A 13643-nucleotide genomic window follows, 5' to 3' on the forward strand; every position below is an offset into this window, starting at 1 on the left:
ACATCCTCACACACACAAACTAACCACTCTAATCAATTCAAGTAACTCAACTAACTAAATCATAATTACAAACTTCCTATACATAACAGAAAACATCTACATTAAATTAAACACAAGCATAAACATGAATCTCCCCTCCCTTGGGAGTTGGTAGATCCCAGGAGTGCCGATTAGGCTTCCTGAGGAGATGAGCTGCAGGTGTGAGACTCCATGGGAAACTCCAAGTCACTGGTAACTCAAATAGAAGTACAAAATTAACACATGCATTCATAAACAGAAGACTGATTGTGTGCACATCAACCAGTCATCCTGGACAGAACACAGAAAACACTGCCAGCAGACCATGTCCATGAGGTGACAGACACTGCTGTCACACAGCTAATCAGCCAATCACATGGCAACAACTCCATCTTTGTTCATCTAGAGACAGTGAAGAAAAGTAACTGAAGTTCAAACTAAGAAGCATTGTTGCTTTAGTGGCTGGGCTGAAAGGACGTACCACCAAAGAGAAATGATGTCATGTCTTTTTGTCATTCATTTTTATTAGGAACATACGGAACATAACAGGGAAGTCTGGGGCTCTGCTCAGGGTGCTGCCCACGCAACCCGACCCTGGATAAGCGGATGAGAATGGATGGATATAACATAATACACTTCACATTTAAAAAAAAAATCAAAAAAAATCAAAGCTTTATTTATAAAGCGTCTTCCGCAACCCTGTCAGGAAGCCCAAGGCGCATTAATGAACAACCTTCACATAACATACTATTTAACTCATAAATCCACCCCTCTTCCCCACTCAGTATGTCGTATTGTTAATCTGAAACTAGTGTAAATCGATGTTACATCTTTCCCATTCTCCTAAATTTTACAGCCAACCATGCAAGAGTTATTTATAAACTCTTTTGTTTATTTGGCATTACATGGTTATTTACTTGTGACTCAGGTTATGGTGTGGTTTTGGTGCCCCCAGGAGTCGAACAAGACATTTTCCCATAAGTTCTGCCTAAGTACCCATGTCATATGAAATGTGAAGCAGTGGGGGTTAAATCCCTGACTGAGGTTATGGTTATGTTGTGAAAATATCACAGGATGTTAAACAGTCTCGTGATCAAAGTGATCAAACTCTTGCTGTGGAAAGGAGACCATCAAGGTAATGGCATAAACAACTTAGATATGAAAGAGTCAATAGATATTGGAAGAGAAGATATCTCGGTCTAACTTAAAGAGAAAAGGTAAAGATCACACAGGGAAGTTAGGGGAATGGAGACTTTTTAGAAAGACCTCAACGGTGTTGTTCCTGAATGTGTTTGTTGATGCACGTTGGTTTTAGCGATGCACTAAAATCAACTCTTGGTAGCGGCAATTAACTAAAACAAACTCTTGCATGAGGGAGGGAGTGTGTGACTGTGTCTGTATATGACTGTATATGTCAGGTGGGGTCTTGGACTCCTCCCCTATCCTGGGACATCTTATGTGTCTTGTGCTAGAGCTTAAGCTCTAAAAGTTTTAGAGCTTAAGCCGTTAACAAGAGTTGCTTTTAGTCTAAAACCAACTCTTGTCAGCGGTGGTGCACATCGGTGAATCTTTTAGTTAGCATGTGTTTACTAAACGTTGCCTCTCCTAAGCTCACTTTTCTGACCTCTTCTCTTTAAACTTATCTTTGCATATAATTACAAATAAAATCCTTAAATAACTTTTGTGAGCTCCATATCTCCTCGGAGCTAAAGCTGTAGAATAGACTTTATTGATCCCACAGTGGGGAAATGCACTTGTTACAGCAGCACCAACACTAAAGAGAATAATTTGAAGAAAAATAATAAAGTGTAACCCAGGTTATCTTCCGGAATTATTGAGCCTAAATTACTTTTAAAAATTCGCCATTGTTAGGAACCGTTTTTCGGTAGTATAAAACATTACGAGGGTTACTTAGAACCTAGCATGCAGCCGAGCTGTGCAGCCCTCCCCACACTGGAGAATATGAAAACATTTTTTGTCCGTTACGCCGGCGTTAGGCTGAACAGGTGAGCAGAAGTTCAGCTAACTGCCGTCAGCGAAGTAATAGATGACTGGAAACTTCTAGGAATGTAAGGTTCATCACTTGAGAAGGGTTTAAGATTATTTGTGAAGAGTTTTTATTGAAACTAAAGTATTTTATGATTATAAAGTGTGTTTGCTACTGAATGAGGAGCCGTTCGAAGTAGACCTCGATTTGTTCTTTGAGGAAACCCTTTGGTGAGTCAGTCTAATGTTTCATGAACTGAATGTATATGTATATGTGAAACAAAGTTGGAAAAAAAAACGTGCGTGTAAGCTATGCTAAGCTATGTGAAATATATGTATGTATTTGAACATTAGTGACGGTCTCATGTAGCCGCATTTTTAAGCCGGCCGGCTAGCTGTTAGCTCAGTTTCTATGAGTAGATGTGTTAAACTGTGGAGAAAATGGATTGTACACAAATTTCTTGTGAAGATAGGGTGATTTGTTTTGCTTTTATATTTCTTTTGTTAATGAAATCTACTTTTCCAAGTATAGTTATTTTGTGAGTTTGGAAGGTAATAGAAAAAAGAAAGTGACATTATTATAATTTTGTTGCATATGTGTTACGCAGGCTTGTTGATTGGGGTGTAAATCACCTTTTCCTTCCCGGAGAGCCAACACATCTAAGTAGGGCTGCAGCTATCGAATATTTTAGTTATCGAGTATTCTATCGAATATCCCGATCGAATAATCGAGTAATCAAATAAAACATACTTTTGCTAAATTAAGGTTCAATTATAAATATACAATATAAAAAAAGACAGACTTAACATTAAAATTTGTTGTTTACATTATTATGTATAAATGACATTTTATTAATGTATTTGTATAATGGAAAATAGTGATTGTTTCTTTAGAAAAATCAGAACTAAAATTACTTCCACCTTAACATTTGAGATGAAAACACAAATATAAATAATATTACTTTAAACTTAACATTCCCTGAAACAGTTACAGAAAAAAAATAAAAATAATCTTTGAATAACAAAAAAGCAGTTATCACTCTTAGTATAAAAAAAATGTGCAATAAATTGTGCTGTTAACACTGTCCTTCAAATGTGCAACTTTATATTCAGAACTAACATGCAAGACAGTAATTTGGCACACAAGTCCTACTACTGTAAACAAGGATTTTAAACTGTCCTCAAGAGACTGCCTGGGGAGTGGAAATACAATCTATCCAAGGAGCCTGTGGTTGCAGTGAAGGAAGGTGAGCATATCTACATGCTCAGGGCTGAGGCTTGCCGTCTTCTTTGACACAATTGATAGGTAATTTAATCTATGTTCGGTAATTTAATTTAGCATTATTCACTATTATGTTGCGTATTTTAATTTATACTATTGTTCTTTTATTACCTTAAACTTAAATTACCTTAAAGGAAGTCAGAACACCCACACAGAGGGATTAGATTCTTAAATTGGTAAATTGTATCAAACCTTAAACAGACAACAAACTCTGCAAAGTGTGTGACACTCTGCAGAGGGTGAGAGAATCAGACCATACAACACGGAAGCCATTTTCCTCTCACAAAGGAGCCGGAGCTCATGGAGGGATTTATCTCAAAAAATGTTCACACCCACAAATTCCACAATCACAAGAGAAGTTTCTAGAAGTGAGCTAATTTTCCTACCTGACCAGTTTGCTTTTAACTAATGGAAAACACTTTGGTCTTAGAAGGCACAGGACAAAGGAATTCTTCAGATACTAGAACTACAAGTTTCTTTGTCTGGCAGAAAACTCCCTGGTTTGGCTGGTTTAGACTTGTCCTAATGGATCAAAATGCCTAAAGCAGAAAACAGTTTCTGAGAACATACAGACGTAAACAAGTAACTATAGGTCAGGGTTTTCCTAACACCATTTCACAAAGGAAAGATTTCACAACAATAATTAACAATCAAAAATACCTAACAATCCCTCCTGATGTTCATTTTTGTTGTTATAACAAATCAGAATAAGATGTCACTAACCCAATAATCAATGAGCACGAATTATGAATCAATACGATGATGTTAGCTTAACAATAACCCAAACACCAAAATCTAATTTATCCTGTGTGCCTAGCTTTATTAAGATAACCATAACAGATGCAAGAAACTTTAACCCGAGTTGATATGAATTATCAGATACCAGCAAACTCAGTCGATTCGTTGGATTTCAGGAAATTGCTAGAGGGGGAAAGTTGATGTTAAAACAATGTTTTCCATAAAATGGTGTTGCCCTTTCGTCGATATGAGACAGACGAGTCGTCACAGACCCAGACTCTCCTTCTTCAGCTCAAATGTCCTCGTAAGGACGCCCATCTTCACGCAACGTGAGGTGGGAGCAGAGAGCCAACCTGCGGTGTGACAGGAGAGAGAGAGACATTCTGAGAGATGGTGAGGGGATGTCTTTTGGACAGGGAGCCATGAAACCAGACAGGAGATTTGGGGTACTGGATACGTCGTTGGAGGCAGGTCAGAAAGTCGTGTGGACGGACCCAGGAGGGGTCTCAAACACCAGATGTTGATTCCGTTGTTCCTCCCAACTGCTGCTATTCCTCTCGTTCCATCAGATGCTGAGGGGCAGTTTCAGAGCAAAGTGCGATCGCCCATCATCAGCAGCGACATGGTGGATTGGCCCTGCAAGCTGAAGGCAGATCGTTTACTTATCTGCCGTCCTGGCGAGCCTGCATGCATTCCATCTGATGATGGTCAGTTGTAGTGGCCTCTCAGCAGTATGCAGCAGTGGGAGGGATGAGATGAGTGACCTTGACGCCTCATTTGTGGTGGTATCACATGCAACAGGACCCCAAACTCCTTGGTTCCATGGCCTGCAGTGAGAAAGCGCAAAAGAGTCATTGTGGCTTTTTGACATCTTCAACAACAACCATTCAGCTGTATCCAGTCCAGTTTGAATTAATGGGGCTCAAATTCACCTGAAATTCACCAACATAGTCCACTCGGTATCATCTGTAAGCTGGAATCAACTCATATAATTATCAGCAAACTATACCAAAGTTCATTCATCAATTCATGTTCCATATTGCATTAAACGACCCACACTATTAGTTTATGTAACCCAATAAATGATTGATAAGACTCATTTAACAAGAAGTTTTTAGGTTTATGACAAAGACAAACACCTTTCTGTAAAAACAGTAAGTCAAACCATTATGGCCAGATATCTCACCTTGGCAAAGAGTCTGCTTATGACAAGAATCCAAGAAACAAACACAAAGTCTCACATCAGGATGTTCTTACTTGTTTACGGATCAGGCAACTTAAAGGAAAAATAAAACATTTAAACAACAGTCATAGTAAAAGAAAATATGTAAATGTATCAATCCAGGACATAGAAGATCAAACTGAATAAACTCAAACAACCGTAACTAATTATAACACAAAATCATTAAAAATGAAAAGACTATTCAGCAAAAGAAAGGAACAGAGCTTTAACAATTAACTCTAAGAAATCTATATATACCAGACTGAGATCACTGCTTTTGCTTCAGGGTAAGCCAGAGGCCAAAATAATAAAGAATAAACCTAACTACTCACTAACCCTTGAAGTACCATATATCTGCCTAGCTTATCAAACAAGCAAAAGGTTAAACAGAAATGGCAGCTCACCCTTGCTATAGCAGTATTAAAACACAATTTACACCAAGCAAAACGTCCTTACTCAGAAGTTTAGTGACTGGGTCAGAACTCAGAACATTTCTGTCTCTTTTGTCCTTTACTGATAAAGATCTGAGACAAACCTTTGTTGGCTCATAGCCAGAAAACACTTATCTGATTAACCGTTCAGCATAACCCGCTCAACCAGTCTCGAGCTGGACTAACTCTTTCAAAACAAATCAAATAAAGATTTAACACAATATCGGGGAACCAGGGAGATTCAAACGATGACAACCATTATTTTGGAATGCCCAAACCATAGTTTTGTATGCAAACAGGCACTACAAACCTTATAATACCCGGGTTTTAGGTTGTCACCCCCTGAAATCTGGATATGTAGGTTTGGTAAATTCGCACTCCCAGAAAGTAAAAAGTAAAGATAAACCCAATACACAATTAACTGCAAATAAAAGAACATAGGATGGAGTCAGAGTACTTTAAACCAAGCTTTCATATGTCTCATGCACTGCACTGTGCAGACTTCTATCACCACAAAAAATAACCCAATAAAATAAAACAGGATATGGTGAGAAAACATCAGCCTATTTTGGAGATTGGGCCCCAACCCAAAGAATATATCTCCGAAGATCCTACTGGAGAATTTTAACAATATGTCTAATAAAAATAGCTCACTTCCCCAAAGAAAATGACAAATGTTACAATTACACCATATTTACTTAGTCTGACCAATGAAACAAAACAGGTTGCTGAGCTAAGGTTTGCATTCCATGAAGGAACCTTACCAATTGAAAACAGAGACCATCCCGAAGCAAAACCACATTCTTAAATTAAATCCAGTAGCAGAAAGCATCTGTGGACATAGATTAGGCCTCCCAGTGTTGGTCTTTCTTCTGTTAGACCAAGCACAGGTACGGAGGAGATGGAGATAAACACCTTTAGTTGGTAGAATGTGGAGTCAGATGATCAGAAGTCCAGTCACTGTTTCACCGCTCGAGAGGGGAGAGCATGCAACTGCAGCAGAGCCCGCGTTCTGCTCCTGTCTGTTGCTTCAGACACTCTCTCCGTTCTGCTGAAACGGCTGATTTTTATTGAGGATTACAGGAATGTAACATATGCAGTTTGCCATGTACATACGTCATTGGTCATGACAGGTGAAAATAACAGCCTTGTTAGTGGACAGTTAATACATCACGAGAACATGCATCCGTGAGATAACTAGGAACATCCTGGTACGTCCTTGACAGGAAAAGATACATATTCACCGGTACCGAGAGGAACTTGAGAAGAGCTGGAGTGTGCTCACTCCTTTCTTTGGTACAGGAGAAGATATACAGCTATTAATCTTTGTGCAGAAGAACACTGAGAGGCCTTGAGTATTTGAGCAGGATTCTTTCCATAGCATATGATAATATATAATAGCATTGAATAATACAAGAGTTTACCAGGTGGATACATAATAAAAGAGCTTTATAAGGTAGATGCATATATTGCCTTGTTAGGCAGGAACTCACATATCACAAGAACATGCAATTCTAAGATAAGCAGAAGCATCCGTGGTAACCGGTACAAAGAGAGACTGCAATGTCTCACTCCCTTTTGGAGTTCCTGCAGCTGTTTAGAGCTTGTGCAGGAGAGAAGCACAGAGAGGCCTTTGATATTATAACATGATTCCATAATGAAAAAAGTAGCATATAACAATGAATAATAAAAGAGCTTATATGAGAGTTACATATAACCACTGCATGGTGGCGCAGTGGTTAGCACTGTTGCCTCGCAACATGAAGGTCGCAGGTTCGAAACTCGGCTGTGGCCTTTCTGCGTGGAGTTGCATGTTCTTCCCATGCATGCGTGGGTTTTCTCCGGGTACTCCGGTTTCCCCCACAGATCACAACATGCCCTATAGGTAAAAAAAAAATAAAAAATAAAAATTGTAAGTCGCTTTGGGTAAAAGCGTCTGCTAAGCACATAAACATAAACATATATTTTCACCAGCTAATCTGCCTTCTCAGGAACTCGAATCTGGTAAAACCAGATTTGTGTTAGAATTTGCACAAAGGAAAAGATTTTATCACTTTAAAATGGCAATAAGGCATCTTCTTTACAGTTATACCTTATATGAAAAAACCAAGCAGAAACTATTCATGGGGCTTTGTACCACATTAATACCAAATCATACTTTACAATAAAGGCACCTTCTAATTGTGTAACTCATTCATCACAAAAGAGAACTATACAAAGGGGCATTAGGGAAACTGTTTTGGTCTAAAACCTACTTGAGCTGTTAAAACGGGTATTTGTTTATTTTAATAAACTACATGATCTGTTAAAAAGGGTATTATTTATTTTAATAAAATAATAAGAGGGCCTGTAGACCAGAATATCTAATTTAATTTGAGGCAATGTTCCTTTTTAATTCTCCCCTTCTGCACCTGTAATTTCCCTTCTTCCTTTACCTCTAGATTCATACTCTCTCATACATACACAGACAGACAGACAGACAGACAGAACAGACAGAACCGGTTCAAACTTCAAAATTGTAGCTACACAATCACACTTAGAACGAACCTGCAGGTTTCACACACTCAAAAACTCAGATATGCACACACACTGATGCTCAGAACTGCAGTTGAGTCTTACACACACACACACACACACACACACACACACACACACACACACACACACACACACACACACACACACACAACATTCCTTGAAGTCCTGAGTCACCATACCTACACGACAGCTTTCACACACACAGAAACACAATGAGTCGGCAGACGCACAGACTGACAAGGAGTGAATTTTAGAACGGTTTGGATTACTTTAGCCAATTATAACGATGATTCTTAATTTGGATACCTTTCTGCACCATGAAATATTTAAAAACCGTATGGTTGTCCTGCACAGAACTGTTTTTATTGCATTTTTGTATCTCAGATCTTAAATTATAACAGTCTGTGTAGAAGCTAAACCCCAGTGTGATTTCAGCAGTGGTTTGCACATTCCACCAAATTACAACCCACCATTGTGGGGGTATTCACATTACAACCCTTTTCTAGTTTTTTACCTCTTTTAGTTCTGTCTCTCAGTTTAATATTGCTATCCGCTTTAATATGGCTGCACATCGCTTCCTATCGCAGTGCTGCAAGCAGGCAAGTTGCCATCATCTATCTACGTCAGCGTACATCTCACGTACCTATTTGATGCAGCAACAAACGCGTTGGGTCGCGAGCCCAACATGTCCTTGTTGCATAACTCAACGCACTTCAAAGAAACAGCATTAAACAGAATCTGTCAAAACCTTCCTGTCAGCAACTGCAAAAGGAGTGTGTGCCTGTGCCAACGGCTGGTCGCTTTAACGCAGCGCTGGTTATTTTGAGGTAAACCTAGCAGGCTATGGTCCAGCGACTCTACAGTTCCAGTCCACATGCCGGGGCAAGAAACTTCTTTCGTGCGAGAATGGCAAATACTCCACAAACATGAAACACACTGTCAACCGATTAATAGTAAAAGGGTGCAATTAAATCAGGTACTTACTCTCCCTCTGCGTGGCGTCCTGAGTCCGGTAAGCGAGAGCCGTAGGTGGAAGATTGCCTGCGGAGCTAATCAGCTGGTTGGTGACATGGTGAGTGTTAATCACAAATCCTCAAACACCCTGGAAAATCTACTTCTAACAGGAGCAATCTCCCACCGAAAGGCTCTGCTGTGCCCGCATCCTCCACCACTATGATAGGTAATTTAATCTATGTTCGGTAATTTAATTTAACATTATTCACTATTATGTTGCGTATTTTAATTTATACTATTGTTCTTTTATTACCTTAAACTTAAATTACCTTAAAGGAAGTCAGAACCCCCACACAGAGGGATTAGATTCTTAAATTGGTAAATTGTATCAAACCTTAAACAGACAACAAACTCTGCAAAGTGTGTGACACTCTGCAGAGGGTGAGAGAACCAGACCATACAACACGGAAGCCATTTTCCTCTCACAAAGGAGCCGGCGCTCATGGAGGGATTTATTTCACAACATGTTCACACCCACAAATTCCACAATCACAAGAGAAGTTTCTAGAGTTGAGCTAAATTTCCTACCTGACCAGTTTGCTTTTAACTAATGGAAAACACTTTGGTCTTAGAAGGCACAGGACAAAGGAATTCTTCAGATACTAGAACTACAAGTTTCTTGGTCTGGCAGAAAACTCCCTGGTTTGGCTGGTTTTGACTTGTCCTAATGGATCAAAATGCCTAAAGCAGAAAACAGTTTCTGAGAACATAAAGACGTAAACAAGTAACTATAGGTCAGGGGTTTCCTAACACCATTTCACAAAGGAAAGATTTCACAACAATAATGAACAATCAAAAATACCTAACAACAATATTACCTGCTGCTGAAAACAACCGCTCGGATGGGGTGGAGCTGGAATGCAGAGCAGGGAGTTTGCCAGCTTCGCCAATGTTGGAAAGCGTTGTTCATTAGCCTCTCCTGCAAAGACATAGTGGTAAGACAATGAGACACAATTTTCCAGTTTTCTAGGTAGTGGCACATTTATCCCCATGTAGGCCTCTGTTGCCACACTTGCCAGATATTAGTAGTAAGTGCTATGGTGTCAGTCTCTTGCAGGGCTTTCTTCATCTTGTTTTTGAGGTCTTCATATTTTTCTTCCAACTGCTTTGTGAAGAAGTTCCGAGATGGAAGAGCTTAATTCTGCTGGATAGCAGCAATCATCGCTTTGAAGCCAGCATCCTTCACCATGCTCAGCGGGCACATGTCTGTAACCAGCAGATTTAGAATGTGGTCTGTCAGTATGGCTGCTTGTGCCGGGGTGCAGGCAGGTGCTTTCAGCAGAAATCTATCCAGGACATGTTGTGTTTTACTGAAAAAAAAGGCTAAAAATAAATAAAGTGAAGTAAAACATTCCTAAATTGCAATTAGGGTTTGGTACATTTCCATGGAAGGCTAAGCTGGGGAATTTTGGAAATATTTAAAATTAGAAACTGTGCACAAGAAATAGGGGAATTCATGAAAATTAACTGGAATTTGGGGATAAATTTAACAAACTATCATTCAAACAAGGTTTTTTTTTTATATTGTAAACCAATTTTAAAAATATACATTTTAACAGATGTATTTTAAAGCAGCACTTTAAAACTAACTTATAACAAATAAATGTATTTTATTGACACTACATTTGAGTCAACATTTACGTCCTGAAATAAAAGTTTATTCACCTGGTCTCGGCACGTCATGCCCTCAGTCCGATGCTGTCTTACCCCGGCTTTCCACCGGAGCCGTCAGCAGCACGTTACTGCAGCAGCACGTCATAGCTGCTGATAGGAACCGCTGTGGTCAACAGAACCTTTTCCACTGGAGCCGTCGGCAGCCGTCAGCAGCGCGAGTCGGCCGCATCTCAGGAGCAGCATGTTGCGGCCTTTACGCGCCGGTTCTATTTTCTACGCGCGACGCCTCTGAAACGGGTCAAGTTCGACATTTTTGGGGAAGGAAAGACAGGAAATCGGACGCGGAAATGGAGAGAAGCTACCGAGATTTTCAGAATAAAGAACGTACTGCCTTCCGGTTGCTTTACTTTTAAAAAAGGTTACTTACTGTGCGTCCCCGTGAGAAGTTATCACCTAGCTAGCGGTCTCGTTTGTTTTTCAGGTCCGTATTGGCGATTATAAAATGGACAGAACATAAAACACAAACCATGTTGTAATTTTCTCCTGCTTGTTGTTGTGTTTACTGACGAAGTTACTCGTGTGACTTCGTGCTCGGTCGGTGACAGCTGCTCCCCTGCTGCTTCGCGTCTCGTGGGAAGGGCCAAGCAGCAGCTTACGCGAGCAAGACGTGCTGCTGCAGTAACGTGCTGCTGACGGCTCCCGTGGAAACCCGGGGTTAAGAGGTGCTGCAGCATGGAAGAAGTGCTGTTGTGGTATGCTAGCTCCACCTTGCAATGCTTGCATATTACGTTTTCCTTTCTTTTTAACATAAAGTGATCCCACACCTTGGAAAACTTCTGTCACTTCCTATATCCCTCGTTTTGGTCTTGCTTGTTTTCATTTAATTCCGTGGCGTCTGCCATTGTCGGCTGTCCAGCTGAAAAGACGAAAAGACTGCTGCGTGCTGTGCAGTAGAGTGCATGTGCAGTAAAGTGCATGGCATGTACAATCTGTGACGTAACCGCGTTGTGCAACACATAAAGAATCCATGCGAAACGCCATTTTTTTCAGCTATGGTCTATTTAACGAGTCCTCGAGGCAGCGGAAAATCCTCGAATATTTTTTGTCCTCGAATCATTGGAGTTACTCGAGGAATCGTTGCAGCCCTACATCTAAGGACTCAGATGCACTTCTTTGATCCACTGGAGGGATATTAATACTCATGGGTGCCTCATCCATGGCAGGACGTTTTCATCATATCCTGTTTCATCAAAGATGTGGTAGGATCATTTAAGACCTCTACACTATTCAAAGGACTAAGGATTTTTCCCCCTTCCTGAGTGAGGGTTTGGACACTTTTTTTTGGCAACTTTTCAACATTTTAATGGACTGAATTATCCATTTGCCCAAAAGCAAGAGAACTGGGACATAGCCCTGAATACATTGTTAAAGGACAATTGGTTTTATTTATTTATCTATTTATTAATTGTTCGATTTTATGATTCCTCTGAGAGGAGAGGGAATTTAGCCTTTATTTTCTTTATGTATTTTATAAACTGTTACATATTTCAATATATTTAATTGATTGTTGTGTGTGTGGTTTGTGGGTTGGAGGTTTCAAAGCTCAGATAATAAGCTACTACTCCTAAGAAACCAGCAATAGAGTTCAAAGGGGGAAAAAAGCAAGAAACTTTAGGAAATAAGACACATTTGATCCTGTAGCTCCCACAACACTTTAACCCTGAAGAAGTATTCAGCGCTGTTAGATTTGAATACGGATACTCAGTTTTTTCAGGGAGCCACGGGTTACAAAGGGTACATCTAGATATACCGTAATTTCCGGACTATAGAGCACACCTCAATATAAGCCTCACCAACAAAAAAAAAAGGTTTTCTACACACACACACGCCGCACCCGAATACATGCCGCGGCGCAGCAGCCACATGCAGGTCTCCGGCGTACAGCGCATGTATGGCCAATGTAGCGTTATGGATTTATGCTCTTTTATGAAAGAGAAACCATGCTACGTATTAATTCGGAATATTAATTTTAATAAATCAATAACCAAATTTTATATTGTTCAGAAGACTCAAAGGTTGTTTTCATCCATAAACTGCCGATAATATCTGAGTGTCTGTGTTTCAGTTCAATGAGGAAACAAGTTTGAAGGATTAAAAGTTTTAATTCTTCAAATTAAACTAATGATTTTGAAAATTGACAAACAGGAAATAACAATCACATTGGCAACTTTGTGGGACAATCTTTTAACAGTTTATATGCTGTTCTTGCTCAAATAGACCTTCTGGTGAATTTATGAAGATTGAGAATGTTGTGACATGAATGCGTGTGTGAGTCTGATTTTGCTTCAAGAAGAAACAGGTGTCTGAGTGAAGTGATGGTTTGGATAAACTTAGGTCTTATCAGAGAACTGCATCAAACGCTAAAACCGTGCTCTGTCTCACCGAACTCTTGTGGACCCTCTTTCGGATCCGGGCCGTGGAGGATGTTGTGGTTCATCCAGATGACACCGGCGGCTGACAGGAGACATAGGTGTCGAACGGAACCGGTCCAGAGTTGCCCTCGGTACACGTGGATGGTAGAGCGTTTTATCGATGCGCTTTCTTAAGTTAATTCACTCAGAAATCAAAAGACTCGGTAATGAGTCTTCGTTAGAAGTCGCGATTCAGCTATTCTGCCTGGCTTGGCAGAAACAGCGTGAAAGGGGGGAAGAACGAGCCAACAGGCTCTGCCCCCCCTTTGGTTTTCAGGTCTGTTCTCTCTCGTTGTCCAACACGAACTGCATCATAAGACTGAAAACTT

At 40.0% G+C, this 13643-nt stretch overlaps 1 long non-coding RNA gene across 5 annotated transcripts; it reads right to left on the reverse strand.

Moving 5' to 3' along the window:
- Positions 1-522: 522 nt before the first annotated feature.
- Positions 523-9641, reverse strand: LOC107383392 (uncharacterized). Of its 5 annotated transcripts, XR_008563988.2 has the most exons (4): positions 9200-9641; positions 5211-7556; positions 4957-4997; positions 523-4851 (listed from the first exon to the last, which is right to left on the reverse strand). It is a non-coding gene; the product is annotated as an uncharacterized lncRNA (long non-coding RNA). The 5 variants fall into 5 exon arrangements; XR_008563985.2 differs by having other exon boundaries at positions 523-5300; positions 6442-7556; XR_001572740.3 differs by having other exon boundaries at positions 523-5300; positions 5651-7556.
- Between the last annotated feature and the right edge of the window lie 4002 nt (positions 9642-13643).

Source organism: Nothobranchius furzeri, chromosome 11 (genome assembly GCF_043380555.1).
Source record: "Nothobranchius furzeri strain GRZ-AD chromosome 11, NfurGRZ-RIMD1, whole genome shotgun sequence".
NCBI classification, from domain to species: domain Eukaryota; kingdom Metazoa; phylum Chordata; class Actinopteri; order Cyprinodontiformes; family Nothobranchiidae; genus Nothobranchius; species Nothobranchius furzeri.